We start from the raw sequence: 10,143 nt of genomic DNA on the forward strand, positions 1-10,143 counted from the left end.
TCAGCTGTCTGAGCAGCTTACCGATCACTGTACCTGTACACAGCCAATCTGTAAATAGCATATTATTACTTCCCTCTTGCTCTTTCGCACCCCACTATGTCTACTTGCACATCATCACCTGCACATCTATCACTCCAGTATTAATGCTAAATTGTAATTATTTTCGCCTCTATGGCCTATTTATTACCTACCTCCCTACTCTTCTACATTTGCACGCACTGTACATAGATTTTTCTATTTTTCTTTTCTTTTGTGTTATTGACTGTATGTTTGTTTATGTGTAACTCTGTGTTGTTGATTTTGTCGCACTGCTTTGCTTTATCTTGTCCAGGTCGCAGTTGTAAATGAGAACTTGTTCTCAACTGGCCTACCAGGTTAAATAAAGGTGAAATAAAATATACATACAAAAATTAAAAGGCTGCTCCTCAGGCTGCTGATGCTTCATTGTTTGTTATGCTATAAATTGTTATTTTATGGTTGTAAGTGATAAAATGAACTGGAGCATTTTATATTTTGATGATGATGAAAGATAATTTGTCAACAAAATTACCTGAGGAAATATATTTTCCATGGTCCTCTTCTAGCTTTTAAAGGTCCCGCCATATCTCATAGCTAACGTTACCTCAAAAAAGAAAGAAAACTCGATCAAAATGACCTAAAAGGAAATACATTTTTCCATGGTCCTCTTGACTAGAGTTTAAAGGTCCCGCCATATCTCTATCCTCATTGGTCAATTCTTGGTTACTTCTTGGTTGCACTGGCGTCTCGGATTGGTTGGCGAGGGCAATTCTTGGTTACTTCTTGGTTGCAGACGGCGATATGATTGGTTGTCGCAACCAGAAATTTCCTCGACTCACCCTAGTCAAGGGGGCCGGGGTTCAATACCTGCAATAGTTAATATTTGTTGGTTCTCCTAAAAGCAACGCAGGCCTAATACCAGATATATAGCTAACTGTAAAGTAATGAGTGACCATTTTAGAAAAATCTGATATTTTATGTCAATCATATTGCTGCTTGTAGCCTATAACTGATGCTTCGTTGTCCTTCGTTCCTGCCCCACCTATCCCATGACAATTGCTGGTTACTAGGTTAACCCAGTTCTGCCTTGCAATAATAACTATAATAAAATAAAAAATAAAAGGCAAATGCTTACATAGCATTTATTGTAATAAAACATATATTTAGTACCATAATGGTATTTACTAACATAATATTATTATTAAAATAGTTCTAGGCTACCCTACCCTAGAATTAGGGTTAAAGCTAAAATAGGTTATACGTAGGGTTAGAGTTTCTGTATAGCACTTTGATATCTGCTGATGTAAAAAGGGCTTTATACATGTGATTGATTGTTAGGTTCAGGGTATTTAAAGAGAATTACTGTTTGGGTTTATAGCTCTCTTGCTCCTCCCTGTGGTCGTCTGTGGGTACTACATACCTCATTAACGACACTTGATAGGCTCGTAATCTGAGGTAGCAACTGCATCAGAGTTACAAATCAATGAGCTCCAACTATCCATTTGGTTTACAACTCAGTGAACATGCGCAGTATTCTCTCTATTTGATGCCTACTAACTAATAGATTTTGACCCATATCAAATTACCCAACAGCCATTTAGAAACATTACGCTGTAATAAAACAATTGAAATAAGGTTATTTCTTAGTTTAAAACATGTATTCTGGCTGTTTAAATTGGCCACATCTTGAAAAAGAGGCTAGAAACATGTGTTTTGTTTAGGTTTTAAATATTTTTATGGCAAAAAATATGGTTAACCATGACCAGAAAATATTTCATATTTGACGGGTATGTGCCAACCATCTATTTCAGTATGATATACCAGAATTGCATTCACTTACAATGAAATTCTGTATTTCCCTTGCAGCATTGCGTTGCAGTTGCAGTGCATTTTGTGTGGTACATATGTAGGATTTATTGAATGTTGTAAGGCAATAAATAGGCCATGGTGGCGAAGTAATTACAATATAGCAATTAAACACTGGAATGGTAGATGTGCAGATGATGAATGTCCAAGTAGAGATACTGGGGTGCAAAGGAGGAAGTTAAATAAATACAGTAAGGGGATGAGGTAGTTGGATGGGCTGTTTACAGATGGGCTCTGTACAGGTGCAGTAATCTGTGAGCTGCTCTGACAGCTGGTGCTTAAAGCGAGTGAGGGAGATATGAGTCTCCAGCTTCAGTGATTTTTGCATTTCGTTCCAGTCATTGGCAGCAGAGAACTGGAAGGAAAGGCGACCAAAGGAGGAATTGGCTTTGGGGGTGAACAGTGAGATATACCTGCTGGAGTGCGTGCTACGGATGGGTGCTGCTATGGTGACCAGTGAGCTGAGATAAGGCAAGGATTTACCTAGCAGAGACTTGTAGATGACCTGGAGCCAGTGGGTTTGTCGACGAGTATGAAGCGAGGGCCAGCCAATGAGAGCGTACAGGTCGCAGTGGTGGGTAGTAGATGTTGATTTAAATGCACCAATACATATCCTTAAAGCTATATACTGGATTCTGTCCAGCTTCTGAAGACAAGTCTTTGCCGCTGTTCCATAAACTATACACCTGTAATCAATTGTCGTCCTGATCAGAGCTCTATAAATATCCATCAACAATTGTCTGTCAGCACCCCATTCATAATCAGAGACCCACACAACCAACTACCACAAAAGTGATGGAATTAGAGAGAGACATCATTACAACACTGTACATAGACATAATATAACGTTTCTTCTTCTTTGGAGTTTAACGGTGGTTGGCATCCAATATGTTGCATTACCTAACTTTATCCACCAAAACGACACAATCCTCTATCCCATGACCTCCTGCACACTTCCCACATCTTGGAATCTCCCTCCTACAAACTGCTGCAACTTGACCATAAACGTTGCACCTGAAACAGCTCAGTGGATTCAACACAAAGACTCTAACAGGATAACTGATATATCCTAACATGACTTTGTTGGGTAAAGATTCAAAACTCAAAAGGACTGACAGTGACACCTCTGTTTCACCACGCTCACCACCCGGTCTGCGTCGTACCAAACGGCTGGCATCACAAACACCAGGAGTCTTCAACTTCAATTGCTCCACCTCCACACTTAACACTACCCCAGAAATCACTTCTTTCAATGGTGCCCTGTTCCTGAGAGCAAAGCAAGAAACAGATCTTGACCCAAGTTGTGTGACACGGAGCTTCCACTCCCTCTGGTCAGAAGAAACACAAACAAATATCACAAGTCCACTACAGGTTACCTAGGTTACCTTCACTGATTCAACTGCACCCAACTCCTTTCCCACCCACCCTGAAACCACTAATGGATCTGCCAAAAGGTATGGATCCACGTTCTCCAGAAACGTAACTTCTACTGCACTAGATTCTTCTTTATAATGTCCATTGATGCCAGGCTCTGAACTCTTCTCCACACCTTCTACCTCACTTAACTCTCCCTCATTCATTTCAATTTCACCTCCAGAACTCAGACTGGCTCACAGCTCACTCTGTGTTTGCACTTGAATTTTAACGTTTGAAATGTCTCTATTCCTTTGAAACTTTTGTGAGTGTAATGTTTACTGTTAATTTCTGATTGTTTATTTCACTTTTGTTTAGTATTTATTTAACTTGCTTTGGCAATGTAAACATATGTTTCCCATGCACATAAAGCCATTTGAATTTAATTTAATTGAATTAAGAGAGGTGTGTATAGGGGACATGAGATAGTCATGATTTTTAATGGTTATGTGAAGAGGTAGCCCCGCCTGTGACTTCAAAATCAGTAACGGTCAAGATGTTGGTTTCTCCCGCGGTAGACCTGTGTTCATATCCCGTTGGTTACATTAAGAAGTCTATTCTCTGAAAAGGCTTCCCAACAGTGGGGTCAGTGGGATTGGAGAGGGGCCCCTCTCTCTCTCTCTATCAGACTGGAGGAGAGAAGTGAAATGGTGTCTCCTCTGGTCAACAAGACTCACCTTGAAAGAATCCACAGCCTGTTGGAGCTCCTTCAGCTCCTTCTCTCTCTCCTGGAATCTCTGCTGGACCTTCTGCTGACTCCTCCCCAGCTGCCTCTGAGGAGAATCACTCTTCAATGAGCTATCAAGCTTTATTTGTCCAGTAGATCAATAGTATAGTAATGTGACATAGGGCCCATAGAAGATAGGGATACACATTAAGAGGAAATGTCTGTGAAATTATATTATTATGTTATGTGAATGATTATCGTTTTAACAGTACCCAAATCAGGGACCTTATTGGGTGTTTGATAATGAATGATAATGGTGTTTGACTTTAGAAAATGGTGATACATTTGGAGAATCTGGGTTAACATATCTATATACTCAAGGTTTGTGTTCAAATTTATTCTGCCGTGTGTCAATTTAATTTGAATGATCTCATATTCAATCAGTCTTAGTTCCTACTGTATCTTAATTGTTTGTTAATCAGACAGTCACCAACAAGTTGTTCTGGTCTTACCTGTTTCTCAGTCCTCTCTGCTGCAGCTGACACTGTATCATGGCCTTTATGTTCATCCATTGTACACAGATAACAGATATACTGCTGATCGGTACGACAGTAAACCTCCAGCAGTTTGTCATGATGAGAGCAGATCTTCTCCTGTAGTTGTGTGGTGGCTTTGACCAGCTTGTGCTTCTTSAAAGCAGGAGATTCATAGTGAGGTTGGAGGTGAGTCTCACAGTAAGAGGCCAGACACACCAGACAGGACATGAGGGCTTTCTGCTTTCTGGTCTCAGTGCAGACATCACACGCCACATCTCCAGGTCCAGCATAGCACAGAGCAGGAGGGGGAGGAGCCTGGAGTCCTGTCTTCTTCAGTTTCTCCACCACCTCAGCCAACATGTTATTTTTCCTCAGATTAGGCCTTGGAGTGAAGGTCTCTCTGCACTGAGGACAGCTATAGACCCCTTTCAAAACATCCTGATCCCAGCAGCCCTCAATACAGCTCCTACAGTAACTGTGTCCACAGGGGCTGGTGACTGGTTCCTTCAGTAGGTCCAGACAGACAGAACAACAGAACTGGTCCTGGTCCAGCAGAACTCCCTGCTGAGCCATTTGGACTGTTGTTCACTCTCACACAGACAGATGACACAGAGACTCTGATCAGTTTCCTCTTCTTATAAAATAGTTTTGGGGTGTGGGATGGTCTTCCTGCTTCTGCCAGAGAGGTGGGGTTAGAGGGAGGGAGTGGTGCAGGCAGGGAGGGAGGGAGGGAGGGAGAGAACTGCATGCAACATCAAGAAGGATCGAGAAGATTTTAGTTCCTAGGTTAGGGCCTTTAATAAGGAATAAATCTAACACGTGAGTTGTTGGAATATATAAAGAGTAAAAGTTTCTATGAAGTACATATTATAATGATTTTAATGACCTTAATAATGCCTTATAATACACTTATGTGTTATAACACTGATTATGAGTGTCTATAATTATTCATAAGTGGTTGTAATGAGGGGGGACTTGATATTGAGGCGGCAGGTAGCCTAGTGGTTAGAGCGTTGGGCCAGTAACCGAAAGTTTGCTAGATTGAATCACTGAGCTGACAAGGTATAAATCTGTCGTTCTGCCCCTGAACAAGGTAGTTAACCCACTGTTCCTCGGYCGTCATTGTAAATGAAAATGTGTTCTTAACTGACTTAGTTAAATAAAAATGTAATAAAAATATTGATACAATGTACTGTAGTTGAAATAAATACTGTATGACTGATCATTGAGAACGAGGTAATACTATCTCTCTGTATTCAGAGTTTAAATCCCAGGAGACCTAAAGGAAGCCTTCAACACATGGCTTCATCCAGTCATAGTAAACAACCTGTCTGTCTGTCTGTCTGTCTGTCTGTCTGTCTGTCTGTCTGTCTGTCTGTCTGTCTGTCTGTCTGTCTGTCTGTCTGTCTGTCTGTCTGTCTGTCTGTCTGTCTGTCTGTCTATGCAGCCAACTTCTCAGCGGTGGTTGTTGTTGCTATCAGTGTTAAAAAAAAAACGTACAACTCCATGCTCAATGACTACTTTTAAACAAAAAAACTAATAATTAAACAATTAAACACATTTACTTGAAGAACAGTGAAGATACAGAACAAAGAGGGTGGCCTGCAGGTAAACAAGACACCACTGAATCCCCTGCAGCTTCTATTAGGACCAGGAGTTTTCCTGGCTACGTCTCCTGGCAGGAAAGACTTTGTCTCAAGTTATATTATTGTTCACAGAGTGAGTCCATGTAACTTATTATGTGACTTGTTAAGTATATTTTTACTGGCCTACAGAGCATTCTAGAAGTATTCAGCTCCTTTGACTTTTTCCACATGTTGTTACCTTACAGCCTTATTCTAAAATGGATTAAATTATTTTTCTACCTCATCAATCTACACACAATGCCCCCATAATGACAGAGCAATGACAGGTTTTTGAAATGTTGGCAAAAATAAAAAATGTAAAAATACTGAACTATCACATTTACATAAGTATTCAGACTCTTTACTCAGTACTTTGTTGCATCACCTTTAGCAGTGATTACAACCTCGAGGCTTCCTGGGTATGACGCTACAAGCTCGGCACACCTGTATTTGGGAGTTTCTCCCATTCCTCTCTGCAGATCCKCTCATGTTCTGACATGCACTGTCAGCTGTGGGACCTTATATATATTTTTATTTTTATTTATTTCACCTTTATTTAACCAGGTAAGCTAGTTGAGAACAAGTTCTCATTTACAACTGCGACCTGGCCAAGATAAAGCAAAGCAGTGYGACACAAACAACAATACAGAGTTACACATGGAATAAACAAGCGTACAGTCAATAACACAATAGAAAAAAAGAAAGTCTATATACAGTGTATGCACATGGCATGAGGAGGTAGGCAATAAATAGGCGATAGTAGCGAAGTAGTTACACTTTAGCAAATTAACACTGGAGTGGTAAATGAGCAGATGATTATGTGCAAATAGAAATACTGGTGTGCAAAAGAGCAGAAATATAGCGAGGGTGTGTGCCTTTTCAAATCATGTCCAATCAATTGAATTTACCACAGGTGGACTCCAATCCAGTTGTAGAAACATCTCGAGGATGATCAATGTAGACAGGATGCACCTGAGCTAAATTTCGAGTCTCATAGCAAAGGGTCTGAAAATAAGGTATCTGTCTTTTATTTTCATACGTTGCAAAAAATTCTAAAAACTGGTTTTTTGCTTTGTCATTATGGGATAATGTGTGTAGATTGATGAGGGAAATTATTTATTTAATCTATTTTAGAATGGATATAAGGCTGTAACGTAACAAAATGTGGAAAAAGGGAAGGGGTCTGAATACTTACTGAAGGCTCTGTATGTATGTTAATAGAATGTGTTCTCCCCAATAGTAAAGTTTGTCCAACATGTTTTTCTCCATTTCTCTAAATACCATCCTTATGAGATGCGAGGCCATTTTCCCCCCATAAGTTTGGGATTCAGACCTGCAGTCATTCTTCAGATTCGAACACTTTGGAGAAGCTGTTCCACAGCAGTAAATCTATTGTAGAATAAATGGAACCGGGATCCATTCATCTTCTAGTAACATGGTTTTATGTGTGTTATAGCAGTAATGGGGTTAAACTGATATTACAAATGACAACTCCATCGCGGTGGTACCAGGTCAGGGGGAGTTTCATCCGCCCTCCCAGCATCCCTGGACAGTACTGCATCAACAATAGCTGACTGATCAGAGGTGGACCAGTGATGTTTCCTCTCAGTGGTGAGACCTGCCCTTCCATTTGACACACCTTTACCTGATAAGATCATACAAGATGTTGCAGGCTTATTGCAGTGGAAACAGACCTGCGTTTCAAATACTATTTAAAATAAATGTGAATACTTAATAATCAGTGGTTGATTGAGTTTGTTGTAATGGAACCAATAGAAAAGTCCTAAAAAGTACAAAAAAACCCCGCCCACCTGGAGGGACTAAAGGAAATGTTCAAAGTGTTTGTAAGATTTCAAATAGTATTTGAATCCAGGCGTCGATTAGTTAAGTGTCACGTCCTGACCATAGTTTCATGTGTTGTGCTTTTTAGTGTTGGTCAGGACGTGAGCTGGGTGGGAAGTCTTATGTTGGTGTGTCTAGGTTGTCTGTTTCTGTGTTGCAGCCTAATATGGTTCTTCAATCAGAGGCAGGCTGTCAATCGTTGTCCCTGATTGAGAATCATTATATAGGTGGCTGTTTGTTGTTGGAATTTTGTGGGTGGTTGTTTCCTGTGTCAGTGTTTGTGCCACACGGGACTGTGACGGTGTTACGTTTTGTTATTTGTCTAGTTTTCTTGTTATAAATCATGGAAACTTACCACGCTGTACATTGGTCCTCCGATCCTTCTCGCCTCTCCTCGTCTGAGGAGTAGGACGACTAGACTGCCGTTACATTAAGGAACATTGTAGCAAAACATTTAGCACAACGAAAAGAAACAAACTTTTATTTTCTTAAGTGCAGTTAGTCCCTGCCTGTTTCAGTTAGCCCTGCCCCTTCATTGTCCTCCCTGTTTCAGTTAGTCCCTCCCTGTTTCAGTTAGTCCCTCCCTTTCAGTTAGTCCTCCTCAGTTAGTCCCTCCCTGTTTCATAGCCTCCCGTTTCAGTTAGTCCCTCCTGTTTCAGTTAGTCCCTCCCTGTTTCAGTTCATTTTCTTCAGTTTGGTGCCTAGTGAATATGACTCAGGTCTCTTGTGAAACATTAATGTAAATTCACCTTTGATTTTTACTCCTCACTTTCCCTTCAGGTTCATAAGGTTTTTCTTCCCCCTGCTGGAGACTAGAGCACACTGCAGTCCCTGGCTTTCTTTGTGCAGCCGGAGGATGAGGTCCTCATCACCTGTTGTGACGGATCCAACAATTACAGTACAACCATTATCTCTCTCCTCTTTCACATCCCTCCATGGGGGAGTACAACCATTACCTCTCTCCTCTTTCACATCCCTCTATCATCACTCCATGGGGGAGTACAACTATTACCTCTCCTCTTTCACATCTCTCTATCATCACTCCATGGGGGAGTACAACCATTACCTCTCTCCTCTTTCACATCCCTCTATCATCACTCCATGGGGGCGTCCCAATAATCTCTCCTTCCTCCTGAAGTGTAGCATTCTTTCACTACTCCTCACAAATGTAAAAGCATTGGATTGGTGTTGACATGGTGTAGAGGGAGTTTACATATACCAGTCATTTCCTTTTAAATCCATGAAGGGGAGTGGACAAGTTCACACTTAGAAAGGAGAGATAATTGGGACACAGCCCATGTGTCCTGATAACTACAGGAATTAAACTATGTTGAGGGTGTCTGCTTTCTATAAGGTAGAGAAAGCGAGGGCGAGAGAGAACATGAGGTAAAGTTGTGGAGATGAGGGAATATGTGATCAGAACCCCTCCAGTCTGGTTAACCACAGTTAGGTCCAGTATGKACTAGCAATACAAGTCACCATTTAGAATGTGACCCAGTTCAATGGGTCTGAACAGAACTGGGGGGATGTCAGACATGAAGTTGTCTAAACAACTGGAATATCATTAGTTTGTGATTCATTGTTAATACATTTTCAATTAGGAACACAGAGGAACAACCTGACAACACAGGAACAACCTGACAAAATAACAATAACAAGAAAGAGGGAACCACTAAAGTCATTACCATATTGTCATGTTGTAATGACAGGGAGAAACAATCTAACATCTAGAACACTACTGTAGATCTGGTCTAAAGAAACCTAGTGCACTACGCAGGGAATAGGGAGCTATTTGGAAMAGAGACACTAACTCCTGTATGAACATCTTTCTCCCCCTCATCTGTCTGATATATCTGCCCATTTCCCCTCCCATCCTCCCTTTTCATTCTATTCTATCAGCCACACCACTAGCTCACCTCCACACAATCCATTTAGAAGTTAAAGACACACCTTGGAATAAATAACAAAGGAAAACTATTACTAGATGAAGTTTAGTGTTGTATTTTTTATTTCCCATCACCATAAATCATATTTAATCACTGAACAGTAGCAGACCTAACTTCATCTGTTCCTGACTCTGGATAGTGGATTAAAAAGACCATCAATCTCCAAYGATATTAAAGTACTATTCTGAACATTACTGACATACTGAGTGGCAAGTCAAGATATCTGCTGG

The 10,143-nt window shown here is 40.7% G+C and overlaps 1 pseudogene; it reads right to left on the bottom strand.

The window, feature by feature from the left end:
• Positions 1–3,945: 3,945 nt before the first annotated feature.
• LOC111971943 (E3 ubiquitin/ISG15 ligase TRIM25-like) lies at positions 3,946–5,123 on the bottom strand (annotated as a pseudogene).
• Between the last annotated feature and the right edge of the window lie 5,020 nt (positions 5,124–10,143).

This window comes from Salvelinus sp. IW2-2015, linkage group LG13 (assembly GCF_002910315.2).
Source record: "Salvelinus sp. IW2-2015 linkage group LG13, ASM291031v2, whole genome shotgun sequence".
Classification (NCBI taxonomy): Eukaryota; Metazoa; Chordata; class Actinopteri; order Salmoniformes; family Salmonidae; genus Salvelinus; species Salvelinus sp. IW2-2015.